Source organism: Hemiscyllium ocellatum, chromosome 6 (assembly GCF_020745735.1).
Source record: "Hemiscyllium ocellatum isolate sHemOce1 chromosome 6, sHemOce1.pat.X.cur, whole genome shotgun sequence".
Taxonomy (NCBI): domain Eukaryota; kingdom Metazoa; phylum Chordata; class Chondrichthyes; order Orectolobiformes; family Hemiscylliidae; genus Hemiscyllium; species Hemiscyllium ocellatum.
Genome location: NC_083406.1, coordinates 47,380,674 through 47,402,862, shown reverse-complemented (window position 1 = coordinate 47,402,862; position 22,189 = coordinate 47,380,674). Strand labels below are relative to the sequence as shown.

General features: G+C 39.3%; 1 protein-coding gene and 1 pseudogene across 2 annotated transcripts in view; one reads left to right on the top strand and one right to left on the bottom strand.

Annotated features, from left to right (window-relative positions):
* gpc6a (glypican 6a) overlaps positions 1-22,189 on the bottom strand; it is a 1,030,971-nt gene that overhangs the window by 497,559 nt on the left and 511,223 nt on the right. The gene's annotated exons all lie outside the window — the stretch shown is intronic.
* Positions 17,190-17,279, top strand: LOC132816999 (U6 spliceosomal RNA; annotated as a pseudogene).

The window sequence follows — 22,189 nt, the reverse complement described above, 5'->3', positions numbered from 1 at the left end:
ACTGTGAAATGTTTTGACGCATTTTTCTTTTATACTATTATACTCATAATAGCATGCTGTGATTCTTGTTTGAGACAAGAAACAAACTTGAGGGGGGGAAGAAAACATACTATGTAGTGCAGAACGAGAAGATTGGCTGATTGGCTAGCTATCATTGCCATGGGAATGCAACAAAAAAGATAACTGTCAATCATAACTTTCAGGCTGACAGGTAGATTCTGATAAGGTCAGAATGTTGCCAACTGCATAGAGCACAGGTTCACTGGCTCCATAAAATGTTTGCACAAAGTTCTATTGCCTAGATAATACAGGATCTTGAGTATGCACGTAGCTCCAAACATGCAACAGCATCACATTGTGAACCCAGCTATGATCTTAAATTTGTTTCAGCACAATCTGCATTACTTAGTAAATAACATCTAATAGCAGAATCACACAGAAAGGTAGATATACTTTTCTGAGGCTTGCTAGCATAAGCCAGATGAGCACGAGCATGACACTACCAGCTATGAATGGTTAATGGGACATGTTTAACACAATCAATCAGTTATCAGGCTGTACAGCCGACATAACCTGGTATAATGCTGATATGGAAACTCATATATCACATTACTCACTTATATAGTAGGCAACATTTCATTGGGGCTTGATGACAGCACCTGTTAGTGGAGAAAACCACCCATAGATTTACTGCATTGGTGTGGCAAGAGACAGCTAGCTTCACCTGCCTTTCAAATGCTTTCTGTCACTTTCCCTTTCCAGGGTAATCTGAGGTACACTGGTCACTATTGAGGGTTAAACAAGTTGCTTATAGGCCCTGTCATGAGTTTCTGTATTATACAACAAGTGACGATTTGATCAAGATACATGTTTTAATGTAGGGTAGCTTTGTTAGGTCTACCTAAGTGTCAAGCTTATACAGTAAGCAGATGGCTAGAGCCCTATTCATGAGGTTCCCAATGAGACTGACCTTACTAATGGGACTGAGGGAATCCCACCATATATATTGACCAGTAAATGGAGGCCTTTGGTAGATAGTCATTAAGAATCTATTATTAGACTTCTCAACTGATACATTGAGGGAGTGGAACCTATTTGGTTGTTCCATTTCAATGCTAAACTTGAATGCAAGAAATTCTTTGATGTTGCTGTGGATTGAAATATAGCAAGGATGTAATCTACATATCAGAAGCATTCAAGGGATAGGAGGATTGTGGGCTTTCCATCATAGATGTACTTCTCATGGTTAGCAATAAAGATATTAACCAAAGCCGAGAGGGAATCCCATGGTCGAACCATCTATTTGAGCATATATGGAGTCAGTGAAACTGAGATCAAATACATCTGTTGCTATATTCATTAGTTTGATGACTAGATTCAGACAGAGGTGGTACATTTAGATTGCTATGATATTGTGAAATTGTGCAGATGTCAATGGGTTGTTTGAGTACAATGTTGGTAAAGAGGCTGGCAAAGTCAAAATAACACTTGGACATGTTATTGCTGTCAATATGTAGATCTTGTATGACCTTAATGAACATGAAGGAATCCTTCAGTGTTTATGTGGAAAACTCATTTGGAATTGGTTGCATCAGCTGATGTAGCCATTTGGTCAGTTCATTTCATCCAGAGCAAATTATAGATGGAATAAGGGGACATTACTATTTTGTGTTGAGCAGCCAAACATGCATGGATATAATTAACTATTAGGATGAATCTTCTCAAATATATCACCAGGAAGTTTGCCACACTTGTAGAAATCAAAAATCAGCAGCTATCCAATGATAACATCTTGACCAATCAGAATCTACCTGCTTAGTCTGAGCATTAGAATTGACAGTTAACTGTTCTTGTTGCTAACAATCTCCAGTTAATGCTGGTCCAACCAATCAACACCTTCTTCTCATTCTGTACAAAATGGTGTCCCTAGTTTCTTGAATCCTAATTCTGCGGAGAGCAGGATAAAAAGATTGAACTTCTAGTCTCCTTCTAATAATGTTTGTTTTTAAATTGTGCCTCCTGGTTCCGGGCTTCCGAACCTGGGGAACATCTTACCTTAATCTACCTTGGCTATCCCTTTAAGAATTTTGAAGGTTTCAATGAGATCACCTCTCATTCTTTAAAATTGTACATAATGCATGCCCAGTTTGCCCAAAATTTCTTCATAGGACAATCCTGTCATCCTAGGAATTGCACTCTCTCTATGGCAATAATATCCTTCCTGAGATAAGGAGATCAAAACTGTAGACAGTGCTCCAGGAATGGTTTCACCAAGTTTCAATACATTTGAAGCAAGAGTTAACTTTTCCTGTATTCAAATTCCCTTGCAAAAAAGATTAGTATTCCAATATACTTTCAAATAGCTTGCTGCAACTACGTGTCAGCCATCAGTGACTTATCAACAAGGACATCCAAGTCTTGTTACACATTTGCGCTTTCTAACTGGTCACTATTTAAGAAATACTTTGCAGATTGGCTCCTCTTACTAAGCTTGTCCAAATCCTTCTGAGAACATTTTATATCTTCCTCACAATACACCTTCCTGTTTAGGTTGACATCATCACAAATGTGGAAATATTACATTTGCTCCCCTAATCCAAATCCTTGAGATGCATATTATGCACAGTTGGGGTACTGATCCTGGTACCCCACTACTCATAGCTCGCCAATGTGAGAATTAGCAATTTATTCCTACCATCTGATCTGAATTATCGAAAGCCTCAGAAAATCAGAATATAATACATCCCAGATGGCTGCTCCTCCAAAAACACTCAAGAAGCTTGACATCATCCTGGACAAAGCAGCCCGTTTGATTTGCAGCACGTTCACAAACATCTACTCCTTCCATTACTGATGTCAATAGCAGTTTGTATACTATCTACAAGACAAACTGCAGAAATTCACCAAATATCCTCAGACAACACCTTCCAAACACACAAGCGCTTTCATCTAGGAGGACAAGGGCAGCCAATACATGGGAACAAAGCCACCCAAGTACTTCTCCTGGCGCTAGGTCAAAATCATGAAATTCCCTCCCGAATGGCATTGTGGGTCAACTTACAGCATGTGGACTGCAGAGATTCAAGAAGGCAATCAATACCTCCCCAAGGGAACGTAGTGACAGGTAATGAACGTTAGCCAGCCAGCAATGCTCACATCCCATGAATGAATAAAAAAAATGCTTGGCTGGATGGTTGACAGTGAGGCAGGAAGGTGTTAGGTTACAGGAGAATACAAAGTGATTGCTCAGAGGAGCAGATCATTGGCAGATAGAATTTAACTCTGATAAATGTGAGGTGATGCATTTACATGAAGAAACGCGGAAGGGATAACTCAGTGAATGACAGGATGCTAGGAATCTCAGAGGAAAAATGGATCCTGGCGTGTTTGCCCACGGATCCCCGAAGGTGGCATGACAGGTTAATAAGATAGTTCAGAAGGCATATGGGACACTTGTGGCATAGATTATAAGAGCAAGGAGATCATGTTTGGTTGGAGTACAGTGCGCAGTTCTTGTTACCACACTATAGGAAGGACGTGATTTCACTGGAGAAGTTACAAAGGAGATTCATCAGGGATGTCGTTGGAATGTTACTGGGATGTCACTTTTCAGCTATGAAGAGAGGCTGGATAAGCTTGTGTTGTTGCCTTTGCAGCAGAAAAAATTGTGGGGGGACCTGACAGATGTATTAATTGTGAAAAGCATGTACATGATGAATAGAAAGTAGCTGTTCCCTTTAGTTGAATGGTCAATAACAAGGGGTCATACTTTTAAAGTGAAGGTTAGGGGATTTGAGAAAAGTTTTTTTTCATCCAAGGTTGGAAAAGTGTGGAATGCACTGCCTGGCAGGTTGGTTGAGGTGGGAAACTTCACAACTATTAAAAAGTACTCGTATAAGCACTTAAAATGTCATAACATTCAAGGATATGGAGATACAGAGTACTTGGAGGTACACGTTTTCGGAGCACTTGATGATTGTGCCTCTAAATAAAGCTGTAGAAGAATTTATTAAGGTGAATAGAGAAATTGCAGATAAGCTGATTGATTACTCTGTATTTGTTTTCACTGAGGAAGAACCAAGCAGTCTCCTAGAATTAACGAACCAAGTGACTAGGAAGAATGAGGAAATCTGTATCAGTAAGAGTGTTGTACTCAAGAATTAATAAGTCTCCCGGACCTCCAAATAAACTTGTTGGAACATAACCTGGTTTTGTGCAATTTTTAACTGTCCACCTCAGTCCAACATCAGCACCTCCACATTATGAATTCTCCTAACTGTTTTTAATTGATCCACATTTCTTTTAGTCATGTGTTTCCTTTCTATAGATCTGTAGAAGATTTATCAGTCCATCTGTACTTTTGTTGCTGGATTGCATTCATATTCTGTTCTCCCTTTTCTTGTCAGTTTCTTGGTACTCCTTTGCTGTATACTAAAACCTTCCCAACTCTCAAATTGATTACTAACACCAGCCACTATATAAGCATTTTCCTTTAACCTGATACAATCCTTAATTTTCTTTGTCAGCCATGGTTCACTGCAGTTTGTTCATTTTGATCAAGTCAGGTAGCCACCTAGGCAAGTGGCCATTGAGTTAGGTAAGAGGTGAAATGGGTTTGTTAAACGTTCTGCTCAGTTCTTTGAGAGTTTAGTTCAGATTTTTGCAAGGTTATTTGAATTCCTGACTCTCATTCCCATCCACCCCAATGTTCCCTATGTCTAAATGCCACCTCTACGCCCACAATATCGCCATCACATCTCATAGCTATTCCTGCAGCAGCAACCATCACCAGAGCTAAGGAACTATGTGGAGACGGGAAAAAAAAATGCAAAACGTGAACAATCCAGACAGACCTTACTAATATAAACCTGTTTATAAAAAAAATTTTCATTATGGGCAATGTGATCAAAGAGTTCACTCCAATCAAGTGGTCAATCTAAAATAAAACCTTGCATTCAGTATCTTCAAAGAGGGCTAGTCCTTGAGATGTCCTTTAAAACAATCTATTAAAATGTAAACTTATGTTATGGTCTTATGTTGTGTAAACTTGATTCCACTGCTGAGGTAAATGGTTGTGGAGCTCACTAAGATTCACAATTGGATTGAGTTCCAATAATAGATCTTGGCAAATGTCAACAATACAATCTATTGAAATAATAAATACAGATATAATTCATTTTCCTAAGCCACACCATATAGCTTCTCAAACAATTAACTTCAGCTCCTGCAGCCTGTTCATTCACGTTTCAAGCACAGGGAATTAAAATAATTTTAGATCATCATACCTAAACAAACACCATCTACCTTTCAAGAGTATTTTTGCCTCCTCCATAAATTTGTGACTTCCACAATATGGGTTAAGGCCCCGAGAACAATGACAAGGAGGTCTGCTTGAAATCAGTAGCATGTTCGAGTTGCCTTGCTGAGTTCAGGATTCCCACTTGTCTGATTCATGACCTGCCCCCTTCACCATGCCTGCAAAAATGGGATCTGCTGGAACTGAGGGAGTGAGCTTTGCATTTGGGTCATACTAGCTGTTTTTAAAGATTTCAGGAGTTGTGAGAAGATTTGTAGCTCGGGTGCTCGTTGTTGTGGTTCTGTTCGCCGAGCTGGGAGTTTTTGTTGCAAAGGTTTCGTCTCCTTTCTAGGTGACATCTTCCGTGCTTGGGATCCTCCTGTGAAGCGCTTCTGTGCTGATTCCTCCGGCATTTATACTGGTTTGAATTTGCCGCTTCTGGTTGTCAGTTGCTGTCCGCTGCAGTGGCCGGTATATAGGGTCTAGGTCGATGTGTCTGTTGATAGCAACTGACAACCGGAAGCGGCAGATTCAAACCAGTATAAATGCCGGAGGAATCAGCACAGAAGTGCTTCACAGGAGGCTCCCAAGCACTGAAGATGTCACCTAGAAAGGGGACGAAACGTTTGCAACAAAAACCCCCAGCTCGGTGAACAGAACCACAACAGATTTCAGGAGTTGGCAAGATTTCATGAAAATCCAGCTCAGTTTTTGTCCAGTCATTGATGATATTTCATGGATTGTGAATGGGCATTACACAAAATTTTCTACATTAATGTATTCATTGTATACAATTCCTCCGATCCTAATATACTTCAGGGAAATACCTTAATGTAACACAGTCAGATACTTGAAAAGGAAGGAATTACACTGACTAAATCAGTGTAATCTTGGAGTGGGAATGTTGATATCTATATTGCATTACTTAAGGATGCACCACAATCCTAACTAAATTTCAAACGTTCATTGGCTTCAGAGGTGTATTGAGTAACCAAAGTTGTGACATCTACAACATAAAAGTGAGCTGCCTATTTAGCCTGTTCTGAAAGCATTTCGACAAAGAAATGTAGTTTCACATGGCTTGGGTTCACCATCTGATGGAGCTGAAATCCTGTTTAATGCTAGATGGGATTTAAAACCAATTCTTGAAATCCTGTGTTTTTTTAACTTGACACAACATTGATTTAAACACTTAGAAAATGCAGAAGTTTCTGGATAGGAACCTCTCCTTGTTTGCAGTATTGTAGAAGCTGAGTGAGAGTATTCCTATTGGTGGCACTTGATAGAAAATTCTTGGTCCTGCCACCATTTTTTATTGAGAGGGATATTTTGATTTATTCTCATCTTTTATTATCATGTGGCTCTGTCACATGAATGAGATTGCAAATGAACGAACAATAGTACACACTACAAGGACACTCCAAATTAGTAAAGTAAAAACAAAAATGCCCAGTGCTTTTAGAGTTTAATATTACTGGAAATCAAGTGGGGAAATTTTCTACCTAACAAGGCCTTTGAAAGAGTTTCTTAATTTGAGTGGCCTAGAATACATCCTCTTCTTTGCATAGAGCACAGAGCCACCTCCCTGCTATGCCTGTTTACCACTGCAAGATTTAATGTTGGATGCCAACACTCTTGAAGATTGAAAGTCATATCCCAGAATCACAGAGTTGTTATGTTGCAGAAGGAGACCATTCAGCCCATTGTGCTCCACCAGCTCATAGACATTTGCAACATGGAAGGAGGCCATTCAGCTTGTGAGCTAATGGCAATGCAAGTGAATAATTATATAGTGCTTCAATGTTATGTGACTTTCTGACTTAAACATCCTTTTAGGTAGTGAGTTGTCAGCTCCCACATTACCTAAGTGAAAGAAGTCCTCCTCAACTCACTTCTTCTCCATTTGCCTAACACCTTAAATTTATGATCAAGACTCATCATGGCATTGAAAACATCTATCACATCAGCTCTCATCCTTCTTCTCGACAAGGACAACAGTGCCAACTTCTTCAATCTATCTGTATAAGTGTAGATTCCTGCAACCCTTCTTGTAAATGTCTTCTTTACTCAAGGGTGTGACTACGAGTGAAGAAGTCAAACAGATCCAAGAGGTAGTGCAGAAAAAGCCTCAGCTTTTGAATTTTTCTAACAGGATTGAGATTTTTGTTCCCTTTCTGTATGAGAGTGGGGCTCCAAGGAAGATGAGAAAACTGAACATTGCATTACAGTACAGGGAGCCATTCAAGACTGGGGAGAAAAGAGAAATGTATTTGTAATTGGAAATAATATAGAGAGGGGATTAGACACTGTTCATTGTGCTAGGATTAAGAGTCCTAAAGGCTGTATTGCCTGCCTGGTGCCCAGGTTCAGGATATTTCATCTGGACTATAGAGGAACTTGGAGTGTGAGGGGAAAGACCTACTTGTCATGGCTCACAAAGGTACCAATGACACAGGTAGGAAGACGGAATATGAGGAACTAGGGAGTAAATTGAAAAACAGTTAAAAATGTAATAATCTCCAGATGACTATCTGAGCATGAGCTACGTAAATATAATAGGTATGGTTGAGCTACAAACCTTCTCCAAAATCATGAGGTATGGTGCGTAGGTTTGCAGATGACACCAAAATAGGTGGTGATCTCAGAGTACAATGGCAGCTTGATCAGGTGGGCCAATGAGCCGAGGAACAACAAATGGAGTTTAATTTAGATAAATCTGAGGTGTTACATTTTGGTCAGGCAAACGAGGGCAGGACTTTTATAGTTAATGATAGGACCCTGGGGATCCTGAGTTGCCGAACAAAGAAACCTAGGGATGCAGGTGTATAATTCCTTGAAAGTGGAGATGCAGGTAGACAGGGTGGTAAAGAAGCTATTTGGCATGCTTCCCTTCATTGGTCAGAACATTGAGTTTAGGGGTTGGAATGTCATGTTGCAACTATAAAGGGACATTGGCGAAGCCACTTTTAGAATACTGTACCCAATTCTGGTTGCCCCTCTGTAGGAAGGATGTTATTCAACTTGTGACAGTGCAGAAAAGATTTATAAGGATGTTTCCAGGATTGGAGGGTTAGAGTTTTAGGGGCAGGCTGAATAGGTTGGGGCAATTTTCCCTGGAGCCTTGGAGGCTGAAGGATGACATTACAGAGGTTTATAAAAGGAGGAGAGGCATAGATAGGCTGAATAGCCAATGTCTTTGTTCAAGGGTGGGGGAATCTAAAGCTCGAGGGCATAGGTTTAAGGTGAGAGGGGAAAGATATAAAAAGGACTTAGAGAGAACTTTTTCACACAGAGGGTGGTGCAAGCATGGAACGAGCTGCTAGAGGAAGTGGTGAAGGCAGGTATTACAACAGCATTTAAAAGGCACCGATGGGTATATGAATAGGAAGGGTTTAAAAGGATTTGGGCTAAACGCTGGCAAATGTGGGTCGCACTGTGGCTTAAGTGGTTAGCACTGCTGCCTCACAGCACTAGGGACCTGGGTTTGATTCCCACCTCCGGCAGCTGTCTGTGTGCAGTCTGCACATACTTCTCGTGTTTGCATGGGTTTCCTCCCACAATCCAAAGATGTGCAGGTCAGGTGAATTGGCCATGTAAAATGCCCATAGTGTTAGGTGCATTAGTCAGGGGGAATAGGTCTGGGTGGGTTACTCTTTGGAAGGTTGGTGCGGACTTGTTGGGCCACAGTATATTTCTATACTGTAGGGAATCTTATCTAAAATGGACGAGGGACCAGATTGGGAGTCTGGTCAGTGCAGACGAGTTGGACTGAAGGGACTATTTCTGTGCTGAATGACTCATTGATTCTAATTAGCACAGCATTGCCAAGGTTAAAGAGATAAAGTCATGGTTCAAAGATTGGTGTGGGAGAAACAGGTTTGAATTCATGGGACTTTGGCACCAGTACTGGGAATAGAGGGAGCTGTTATGATGGAATGGGCTGTACTTGAATCATGCTGAGATCGGAGTCCTAGCAAATCACATCACTCGGCTGGAAATAGGGCTTTGAACGAAATAGTAGCAGAGAGGTGTCAGTTGAACTGAAAATTATAAAATCAAAGAAAAAGGAGAAGATAGGATTTCTGGTTCGTGATGGGGTTGATTGTTACCAGAAAATTGAAGGAAGGGACAGAATGTGTGAATGTAGTATTGTAACAAGGATCCTTAAAAGTGTATGGAAACTCGACTGTAGAAGTAATTTAAAGACTTGTGTTTTAATTCATAAAGCATCTGAATAAAGTAGATGAACTGATGGCGCAAATTGAGGTAAATCAAGATCACAAGGACATCAACCTAGTTAAAGTGGTGAATTTAAGGCAGTTAGAGAGCTTCTTGATTAGTAAGGGGATCAAAGGCTATGGGGAGAAAGCAGGAGAATGGAGATGAGAAACATAACATCTGAGAAATAGACGTGATTATATGGCGGAGCAGATTCAATGGGCCAAATGGCCTAATTCTGCTTCTATGTTTTTTGATCCTATAGTGTCTCTTCAATCCAATCACATCTTTCCTAATCATAGAGTGTCTAGTGGTGCTGACATCAAATGAAAAGAGCTAGAGCAAGGAAAGTTCTTCCAGTGCCTAAGATCGTGTGTCACTTCAGATTACACATTTCTTTGCTCAATAACGTTAGCAAGAAGAGTAAATACACAAACAAAGGATGGTTCTATGACCCCTGCAGTGACTACCCCAAACAGAGAATGGTTTCAGAATTCTCAAGGCTGTACCTCAGTAACTTCACAAGGCAACCTGACTTACTTCTCTGCCAAGTTAAGAATCATACAATATCAGGTTATAGTCCAACAGGTTTATTTATGTAACTAGCTGCTCCTTCATCAGGTGGTTGTGGAGTGTAAGATCATATGACACCAAATTTATAGCAAACGTTTACAGTGTGATGTAACTGAACTTTACAATGACTATGTTGTTTTCAGTTCTTTCATATGTAAATCCCAGAACTTTTTTAAAGTTACATTCTCAACTCAAGTGGTTTTCAAAAAAGTTCGTCTCTGCAAGCTCCATTCTCTGCTGGAGATGTTAGATCACAACACTGCCTTGAGACTAGAGACTATCTATACACACGTCTGTAATTGAAAAGTCAGACCAGCTTTCAGATTCATAACTTATCCTTGAAAGCCAGGCAATTTTACTAATGCCTCATATGACCTGTGATAGACTGAATCTTTATCCTGTCTCTAATACATACTCCACAATTTCCTCTGTTTCCTCTGTGATTGCCCTTTATTGGCATAGTTTATCAGAATACCTGAGCAGTCTAATTGTTTCCATGCTTTTCTTAATGTTTTGGTTAGTATATGCAAAAGGAAAAAGTATCAGAGAAAAATTATAGTCTTCAGAGAAAGATCAGATAATGATTTTAAAACAATGTACAAGGAAAGATGATCCATCTTTTCCCTTTCTTATGGGAGATATAATAGTAAAAATAATCAAAAATATATCTAAACAATATCCTTTCTGCATGTGTTTGATTAATAGCATTGGACCAAATTTAGCACAAGTGACAATGGTCTTGCCAATCACCTGGAGACCCGGGACAAGTCCTGTATTTCCTCTATTGTGGAAAGTACTTAAACGGCCACTTTTGATTCATCCCTTGAATAAACAACAACCCACAGCCACTCATATGAGAACAGCTATTTAGTCAGATCTAGAACCTCTCCCAATGCAGGTGAGATCATCAGGAGGAATCTAAGGTTAAAGATGAGGGTGGATGGGATTGGAGTTAAGGGGAGGGGAATTGGAATTGATGCCAAAGGTGGGGAAAGGGAAGCTCATAGAAATCACCCCCTTCCTGTAACTCAGCACCCTTTAATGAGACACTTATCCCCTAAACCACCTTCCCCAACCTCACCCCCTCAGAAGCCAGCAAAGAAAACTAACAAGGGTTTGCTTTTGTCTTCCTGTGTAATCAATCTGCAGCCCACCAATAGTTGAAAACTAACAATGATGGTATGTTGCTTTTAAGTATAATTTAATTGCCACCTAAAGACCCTAATCAGGTGGAAAGACCACCCACAAAATTTTCCAACCTGGACTTCATTGGACAGAAGTGGGAAAGTGGTGGAAACCCCACCCAGCATCTTTCAGTCCAATTAAATGCCCTCTATACCTCTAAACTTGCCACTTAGGGTATTAGATTCTGCCTTCTTTTGCACCCAAATTGTGGTCTGATTTTCTGCATTTATTTCCATAAAGCACATATTACAGTTAAATATGAATAAAAGTTTATTTAACTGGCTTAGAAATATTACTCATGGAGTTAGTTTTCCAGATGCAATTCATAAATAAAGTTTACCTTTGAAGTTATGGTATGTCTTAAATTTTGATTTGACAATTAATTGAAAACTTTGGTCATCCTTCTCAAAAAAACAGAGAACTTTTGAATAACACAACCTGCTCTGATTCATGTTATGTACTTCAAAATGGAGCTTCAGAATGACCAGCACATTCATTTTCAAATATATCTTCAGTTCAAGTATACTGGGTTTTGTTAACAGTTTTTTTTTCTGGGATAGCAAAACATAGGACGGGAAACAGCTTCCAAACCTGTACCCTGGACCTCATAAAAGGAGAATATCTGAACATACATGAGAACACCACCACCTGCAATTTCCCCTTCAAACCTTTCCTCATCGTAGCTTGGAAATACATCATAAGTGGCACAGTGGTTCAGAGGTTATCACTGCTGTCTTGCAGCACCAGAGAACTGAATTGAAATCTAGCCTCTCGTTTTTGTTTATGTGGAGTTTGCATATTCTCCCTGTGTCTATGTGAATTTCCTCTGGGTATTCAACCTTTGTCCCACAGTCCAAAGATGTACAGGTTAGGTGTATTGGCAATGCTAAATTGCCCATAGAGTCCAGAGATGTGCAGGCTAGGTGGATTAGCCATTGGAAATGCAGGGTTACAAGGAAAGGGTAGGGTGGTGGGTGGATGGATGTTCTTCAGTGTGGACTCGATGGGTCAAGTGGCCTGCTTCCTCACTGTAGGGATTCTATGAATCTATCACTATTCCTTCAGTGTCACTGGGCCAACATTCTAGACTTTCTAACTTCACAGTTTTGTGGGGCCTGCCTATAGAACATTGACTGCAATTGTTCAAGAAAATAACTCAACACCGGCTTCTTGAAGGCCACTCGTGATGGGCAATGAATGCTTGCTCAGCCAATGACATCCACATCACATGAGTGAATAAAAAACAGTGACTTGGAGAATAATGCTTTGAACAATTGAATGCATGGTCTCAAATCTGACCATTCACTGCATTCAGTTTCCAATTTCCAAGGTGTAATTTTGGAGTAACACTAAGATGAAATTAGATGGTTTGCAAATTGAAGTATTCTTATACAAAGGAGATCACCAAGGAAACAGAGAAAATTGTGGGATATTGTGACAAAGTTGCTCCATTAACAAGGTTATGGTGTTCTTGCCTTTATTTTTTAGTGAGGTCGTAAAAGACTCCAAAAAGTCCAGGGTTGAAGGGTTTCAGGGCTAATTTGTTTATAGCTAACATATGCCCCTGCCTCAGGCAGAAGGCTTTCAAATTTTAAAGAAGAACACTTCTACAATGAAAGGGGAGTGGCTATATATTGTTATGGAGCAGGCCAGCCTCCTCAAAACATTTCAAAGAAGGGAGCCCAGACCTTAACTCTGCTAGTTGTTTTAACTAAAGTTGCTAGTCCCAAAGAAACAGCTCCAGGCTGGTATTTTCTCTCTGACTTCTATCCTGTAAGAACCTGTGATTGATTTTACCTTTTGTGCCAAAGGGTGTTTATGGGGATTGTTGCAAGTATTTGGAACAACACTATTAGTTTGGAATAATCTGTTGGGTTTTCAGACAGGTTAAATTATTTGCTATTCTGTTCTCTTTTGTTTATGTTTCGTTTGGTAATTGTGTAAATAAACTCAGTTTTATTTAAAACTAAATGGTTTGACCAGCGTCATCTCTCCTAGAATATCTACTTAAGACCTGCTTAAAACAACTAGCAGAGTTAAGGTCTGGGCTCCCTTCTTTGAAATGTTTTGAGGAGGCTGGCCTGCTCCATAACAATATATAGCAGAAAGAAGATAAAGATTGTCGCCAACTACAGAAAAGTAAATGAGCTTGGTTTTCAAGGACAAGTTAGAATCTCAAATGATTTGGGTCTTAGGATTTTTAAAATATATTTCAACTTCAGCAGACAAGCATAGAAGGAAAAATCCTGGGCTGCACCAAACCTTGGATGTTATTGTGTCTGTCATTATTCTTGGTTTAATCCTTCGTGATAGAGACCTTGGACTAAGTTGCCTGCACAGCTGCTGGGTTGTAAGGGCTCATGACTCAGCGAACCAAAGGCAGGAAGTGAAGAATGCACTCTCCAAATTACATACACCCAAAGTCTTATATTCATATGTGCATCTCAGGTTCAGGTATGATAACAGATGCCACAGCCATTGGGATCTTAGAATCATCACACCTCAGAAGGAGGACATTCAGTCTCTCCTGTCTTCACAGCTCTCCAAATGAACAGCTCAATTTCTACCTCTCTCCTGCCTTCTCTACAGGCCCTAATCAATCATTCTATGTAACAAATGATTTTACTCCTATCATTTTTTCTTCTTTTACTAATACTTTAATATTGTGTTTTGTAATTTTCATTTTTTTCATGAGTAAGAACAGTTTCTGCTCTATCTAGATTTCTTCCATAATTTTGAAGATCCTTATCAGATCTTTCCTCAGCCTTCCTTCTCCATGGAAAACTGATCTAACTTCTCCAATCTATCTTCTCATGAGAAATCCTTATTTCTACATAGGCCTTTCTGCATGCTCTCCCATTCACATTTTTCCTATATTATAGCTCCCAGAACTGTACAAAATGCTCCAACTGAGGTTAAAACAGTGTTTTGTAAATTTTATGTACAATTTGCATACACAGAATTTGACATAAGAACATTGTCAGACTTCAGTTGGGAGAGGACATTGTTGGTGGGTTGTTGATGATATGGTGATGGTGTTGGTGAAATGCAGGAACATGGTTGTCTTCTCCATCAGTTTCTCCCCCAGTAGGTATTGTGAACCTTAGTGAAATAGTTGAATGCCGCTGCTTTTGTTCCAAAAATGTACTGAACAGAATTTTAACCTAACATGAAAAGTATTGGAATCATTATACTATAATTCCATCAAAAAAGAATTCCATCCTTATGATGCCGATCATTTGGTTATTGGAAACAAAACACGCAGTTCAGGAAAATCATTCTGAAAAAAATACAAATATAATCGAGCTGAAAAGAAGCGCAATGATATAACAAGCACTTGCCGCTATTAAATTTCAGAACTTATTAATGTAAGTCTTGAATTGTGAAACAGGAATGATGAACTAGAGCTCCTGTTGTTACTTTAACTGTGCAGAATGTTTTATGTATTTAATGGACCTTCCTATTTGTCCTTTACAGATGTTGCAAATTCTGTTTTTTCTCAATGTTATGCATTGCGAACTCAGTAAAAGCTAATAGCTTTACAACTATGTCCATGGAGGCACTTCTGTGACAAACTACCTGGGTGTATCAGCAAATGAGCTGAGTGACCTTCTGCATTGAGTACATATATTAAAATTAAATTATAGTTCTCATTTGTAAACAAAAGTGCACATCAAATTTGTTACTTCAAGATCAAATTTTATGCATGTATAATTAAAATGAGCAAAGCAAGTATTATACACGGTAAAACTAACATCCACAATCCATAATTATCTGGCATGCTTCTGAACGACAGTGAGATCAACATTACTCACAGTTCTTGAATAACAATAAACTGTAATCGAAATAAACACTGGGATTGAAGGTCATGAGAACCACAAATATTTGAAAGCCATTGTTTAAAAAGGAAATACATTTAATTAACATATAATCCTACCAAAGCAGAAATATACAAACAAGTTATATTTTGCAGTTATCCCTGTTGTTCTTGATTGAGTTTTGTGGTTTAAGCCTACTGGTTGAATGCATTTGCAAATGGTTATTTTATGTGGAATGTCCAGCATGTCCTCTGGATGGCTCAGTAGACATATCCTTTATCATCTGTGTTATTGACTAGTTCAGGTCAGGTTCCTGAGATTCCTCATTGAATACATTTGTAGGAGATAGATTTTTAATTAGTAATCATTAAGTGGTTATGGGAAGCCACAATGGTACTGAATGGTGGAGCAGGTTTGATGAGCTGAATTGCCTATTGCTGCTCCTAGTTTTTATGATCTTCCCCCAGTTTACCCCTTTTTCTGTGCTGAGAGTTGTAATTGATTGATAAATGGGAATTATAAGGAGAGGTACCGCCTTCCCATTGTTGCCCAATGACAACCATTGCGCATGTGTCTATGAGCAGAAGACAGGGTTTTGGCAACACTGTTGCAGTTAGTTAACTTGATTTCCTAGCCATCCTTCCTGCCTCTAAAGCACCTTGAGTGCTTTGGGGAGATTTCAGTCTTGAGTCACTAATAGGTACAATTCCACAAGTGGTTAAGAGGGCCTTTGTTCTCTTGATGTTGCCAGCCAACTGATACGTTTTAGGCCCCAAAAATTAAGAACCATTATCCCAGATTGACCAAATGTTCTCTGCATTCCCCATGACAGTGGTACAATGTAGAAGTTGCTGGTATCAGTCTTCTGGATCCTAATACATACTGACTGCCCACATAGGCTTTAGGATATTTATTTTTAAAATGTTCTACAGCCATTGCAGAGCCAAGAATGGATATAATCCTGAGTTATTTTTGATTTTGGGAATATTCAGTCCACTGTCTGAGAACTGAAGGGTAGGAATGGAAATAAATTTGAAATGCAATTTCAGAATGGGGTCCCTTCAGAACACTGGGATTCCCAGGGTGTTCTTCTGGAAGTAGCTATTACCTTCCCCGGGGAGCTGAGAGCGAGGTACCAGTCTCTGATTGGATGGCAGATTTTGCTGGACATAACCTCCACTGTTGGGGTTTTGATTCTCAGATGGGCTAAACGCTGGCACTCCTCAGTGCTTTACTGGATTGTGGCTCAGCAGACTTTCCAAAAGAGGCTATCCAGCTGGGAAGCAAGACACTGGATGCCTCAGCAAGGCTCCACCTATCACCAGAACAGAATGACATGCTGATGCTGTTATGTGAAGCATTTAACAAAGATAATAGAATGTCAGCAGATGGAAGTAGGTATACAAATATCTCCTCTCCAACACTGAAGGTGATGAGGTGGTTCAAATCACAGAATTACGGAAATGTCACAGTGCAGAAGGAGGTCATTTAGCCTATTGTGCCTGCTTCAGCTCTTCAAACAAGCATCATTAATCTATTGCCAATCTCCTGTTTTTTCTCTCTCCCATACCCTTACATATGTTTCTATCCAAATAACCATTCGCCCTCTTGAATGCCTCAACTTAACCTGTCTCCTCTGCATTTCGAGGCAGTGTATTCCAATCTATAATTTCTCACTGAACATCATTTTAAATCCATGCCCTCTTGGTTCTGTTCCTTTTACCAGTAAAATTTACTTGTTTTGTAAACATGGAATGTAAGAAAGTTACAGCAATAATATATTTATTTGCAATGCCACAATGAAAAGCAAGGACATTTTTGTAAATGCAGCAACATCTTCCACATTGTAGGTAGATCCATTTCACCTCATGTCCTCATCTGTCACTCCCATGAGATACTTTGCACACAACTCTGGGCCCTTCCTTAATTCCTTCCTTTCACCATTAGGTTTATCCCTTAAACATGCAACATCATTAGCAGTCATTGTCATTGACAATGTTTTGCTTGTCTTGTCATGGACTGCACATCACTCCACCAAACAGCTACAGCAGTATTCAATTGTAATCTTGGAAGGTCACAAGTTCACACATTTTCAGTGCTTGCTTCGGCAGCAGATATTCTAAAATTAGAAACTTACAGAGAAGATGAACATGGATGACATGAAAATTCACGAAGCGGTCCATATTTTTTGTAGCTGAACAAAGGGATCTTGCAGCGCTGGTTCATAGTTCCTGGAAAGTGGAGTCACAGGTAGACAGGATAGTGAAGAAGGCATTTGGTATGCCTGCCTTTAATGAGTGCATTGAGTCGAGGAGTTGGTAGGTAATATTGTAGTTGTACAGGACATTGGTTTGACCACTTTTGGATTACTGCATTCAATTTCTTTCTCTTTCTGCTATAGGAAGGATGTTGTGAAACTTGAAAAGATTCAGAAAAGTTTTACAAGGTTGTTGCCAGGGTTGGAGGGTTTGAGCTATTGAGAGAGGCTGAATAGACTGCAGCTATTTTCCCTGGAGCATCGGAGGCTGAGGGGTAAATAGTAAAGGTCTTTTTCCCAAGGTGGGGGAGTCCAAAACTAGATGGCATAGGTTTAAGGTGAGAGGGGAAAGATTTAAAAGGGACCTAAGGGGCAACCTCTTAACGCAAAGCATGGTGTGTGTATGGAATGAGCTGCTGGAGGAAGTGAAGGCTGGTATAATTACAACATTTAAATGCATCTGGATGGGTATTTGAAGAAGACGGGTTTAGAGGGATACAGGCCAAACATTGGCAAATGGGACTAGATTATTTAGGATATCTGGTCAGCATGGACAAGTTGGACCTAAGGGTTTGTTTCGCTCTATGACTCCAAATACTATGAAGTAAAAGACAATTCTGAAGCAATGCTAAGGTAACAATGAAGGAGGATGCTGATTGTTTTTACTGGTTTGAGTGTGGCACTTTCAAAACTGATCCCAGCCTGGTGATAAATAATAAATGAGGGAAACTCATTCACAATCCAAAACACTCTTTCCCATTTTGATTTGCAGTGTCAGTTCCAGTACAATATAAGAGTAAAATAAGACTCCTGTTAAATTGCCAGAAAGCAATACCATTGCCAGAGTGTCAATATATTGTGCAGACCAAACTGATTATTGATTTCAGTTTCTCTGAATTAGATCATTCCACCATCAATATCCAAGACACCACTATATTCTCCTTCAGATACAGCTAACCCCTTGTAGCCCAGGGATTATGCTGCATCTAACTTTGCATATTCTACATTGGTACATCAAACTAGTACTTGCTTTAGGAAAAACCTGATCGCATCAATTTATCTTGAAGGGGTGGACAGACATTGTGCATGCATCCAAAAATTAGAGAGTGGATATCAATTATGGTTTGTGCAGGAAGTTCGTGGCTAATACAACATTAAACAAATAGTCTTTTGGTCAGACTTTGCTTACAGGTTTGCAATTACTAATGTTTAAAACAGAATTTTGCAAATCTTTCTGCTTCCATGATAAGTGCAGTGACAGGATGTTGCCTGCATCAGTAACTGTGTGCAGAGTTAGCAAACTGATATTGACTTAGTGGAAGGTAAAATGTTGGATTTGAAATGTATGGGGTTGTGGTTATATATCAGATGATTAAATCACCTGCAATACATTTCATGAATATTTGTTTTGAGAATGTTACTATTCTGGAATAAATTCAAAATGAATCATTGTGTCCAATTGGTTGTATGTGTGTTGTATTTAATTTTCTACAGAAAGATTAGGAATCTGCATTCCTTGACAAGTAAAATTATAGTATATATAGATAAAGTGTCATCGGCAATTTCTACATTTTACAGTACTGGGGTATATAATCCTGAGACTTGACAGATGCCACAATTAAGACATTTGAAGAAGTTGCAACATTATTATAATTTTTTTTTAAATTTCTGACAAACTTACCTACAGAAGCTTATGAACCAGTTAAGAAATCACAAAGGCGTTGTGATTATTGTCCAAGTCTAAAATAAATCTGCCACTGCTTAGTTCCTCTGATGCACCTCTAAGAGATCAGTTAACTTATACTGTGGCAATGTACTTCAGGTTGGACTACTTTGTCAGTGCTGAGAACCAGATCTTATTTTTCAAGCACATTTATTAGTGCCACACTGCAGGTCTCTAAATTCATTTTACACACTGTTGCATGTGTACACTCTTCTTTGGTGATAGTCTTTGACCTGTAATTGGTACAAATCAAAGAATGGTCCGTGTCATCTACTTTATTTAAGGTCCTCATTAGTCGTCTGCCTTGACACTGAAATGGCTGAAATCTAGGGTAAGTACTCTGAGCAAGAGAGAGGAAGAAAAGGCAACCAATGCATTCTGAGAAGTCAGTGAATGTGGTACACACACAAAAAAGCACTAAACATTTGACGGGGGAAAGATTATTATTAAACAAGGAAATAAAGGGACATGGATCAAGAGAATGCCAGACTTATAACCACAATAATAGGTGAATATTTGAGTTGACACTAAAACTAAAAAGTGAATTTACTTACTTCAATAATTGGAGTCTGGATGACTTTGGTTTGAATCCAAGCTTGTAACTAGCCTCTAAATATTGTGACTCTAAGATGCTCTTATCAATTTGTTCTGTGTTTAAACCAATCCTTTGATGTAATTAAATTATATAAGATCAGTTTTTTTACTGCAAGCTGGAAAAGAATAGTGTGTTATTAATGTTTATATATGCCATCCTGAGGTATGAAACATAAATACAGAAGCTCTTAATTATGTTTGTTGTGCCCGACAGTGTACGAAAGAGTTTTCACTGTTACTCTAGCTGCTGCCTGAAGCAAGTTAACATGGCAGAGTTGGAGGTATCAATATAAAGAGGCCAGCAAATATAGTGATGACAATAAAAACCTGCCACAATAATGAATTCATTATCTGCTGAGAACAGTCTGAATGCTGTAACACATGTCACAAAACGTGTGACAGGTACAATGAAAATAAAGCAACTACCATGAATCTGACACTTGTGTACATTATTATCAAGATGCAAAGTGTATTAACACTAAACAAGGTGGGCTGGGACTTGCAGGGGTTACTCCAGAATAATTCCCCTTGAGAAACCATTTCATTTTGATTTTGGCTTCCTAATGGTGGCACATTCAATTTTGGAAACACATCATGGAGAACATAGAATTCCATTGCCCTTTGTGAAATAATATTCAAAACATATTTGCAAACAGCCATAAAGATGTTGGAATTAAAAGGGAAACACCTGCACCACTAGTGGATTTGGAGATGTTGGCCTGAGTTATAATGTGACTCACAACTGGAGAGGTTGGCAGTGGATTGGAAATTTAGACATTTCAGTATGTACTCGTCAAGTTGCTCCTGAATTTCCCAACCTAGTGAAGCAGGTAGGCATGATGAAGACCCAAAGCTATCTATTTAACCACCCGAGTGAATAGAGATCCCAGAATTCATGGATGGAACTCCCCAGTATCTAGATTACAGACTGAACAATAGAGCATTGCACCTTGGTCTCTGAGATGTTCTAGGATGTCATGATCTTGTTTATGAGAACCTACAGAATGCTTCATCTACTGTGGAGTGGCAAAGGAACCACAGAGAACAAACAGACATAGCTGAAAGTGATAGAGGAAGTCAACAGCAGATTTGTGATGCCGCACACATGTGCGCAGTGTTACTAAGGGTTCAATGAACTGATTTGGTCAACAAAAGTAAGGACTGTTAATCAACTCAAGTTACCTCCCTCTTCTGCAAATCATTCCTTGGTCCAGCATACACAGCACTGATCTCCAATACTCAAGGCATCCCCTCACATTTCCATCTGCTCAGCTGCACCAAGGCAATGTTACACTGGTCCCTCAATTTGATCCTCCACAAATGATAACTTTTCATCCTCACACACAATGACTCTGCTTTCTCTCCTTACAGAAGAACACCAAGGAGGGAAAGAGAATTGAAGAAGTATGGGCTGACAGTGTTGACCCACCAGTATCAGTTCCCCTGATTATAACAGAGGAAGAAGAGATGATGGAGATAGATTGAATCTTCAAATGCCTGGTCACTGCTGATAGAGAGAATTTGCATAATGACCTGTTGACAGGACTATAGCATTATACTATTTGATTATATGCGATACTCCTGATGATTTGTCATCAACAATCAATGAAGTATGATTCACAAATTCATGACTTCAAACATCCAACATCATAAATTTTTTTTCACAGTTTTGTACTCACAGTCCGACAAAAATCTCTGACTCCTGGCATGGTAGAGGAATGAAATTCAAGGACATGTTCACAAACTTTGAGGAAGCTTCATCACAAGACTCATGTTCATCCTTCGCCAGTTCAGGTGCACAGCTCAGGAGGAACAGGAGAGCAGGTACTTGATTGATTATTTTATGAATGACACAATACCATACAAGTGAGGAGGAGCAGAGGTTGGAGACATTGTTCATCTATGCATAGTGGAAAGGAGCTATGGACAGTCTATGAGATAATCTGCTGTGATATTGATATCACTTCACTCCTGGGATTTCACCTACTCTGGTAGTAGCTAAATTACGTTCAAGGAATATCAAATATACGTAAATTACTTGGTTAAGGCAAAGTTAAAGAAAGTTGGGCATTGTGGTGTGCTGATGGATAAGCTCCCTGAATGTGTAGCTTCTCACTATAGTACAAGATTCTGGAATTATTCAACAGAACATGTTGTGGCACAAATGGATTACTGCAGAATCATGAGATAACACTCAACTAATGAGCATAACTATACATAAAATTCTTGAAAATGGCATCTCTCAGAAACAAGTCAAGAGGTTTCACATGTACAAAACAATATTTGATTTGTGATATACAAACTTAGGAATTAGGAGCAGTCATTTGGCATCTTTGAGCTTGCTCCACCATTCAATAAAATCATGGCCAATCTGATTGCAGCTGCAAATCCACTTCCTACCCATTCTTAATACTTTGTTTGCACTGAAATAAAATAAAGGCTGGGATAAGAATGCAGTATGGAAGATTATTAGGGAGACTGTTGCCCAGGGATTTTTAATGATGAAAACTGACCAGATGATCCAC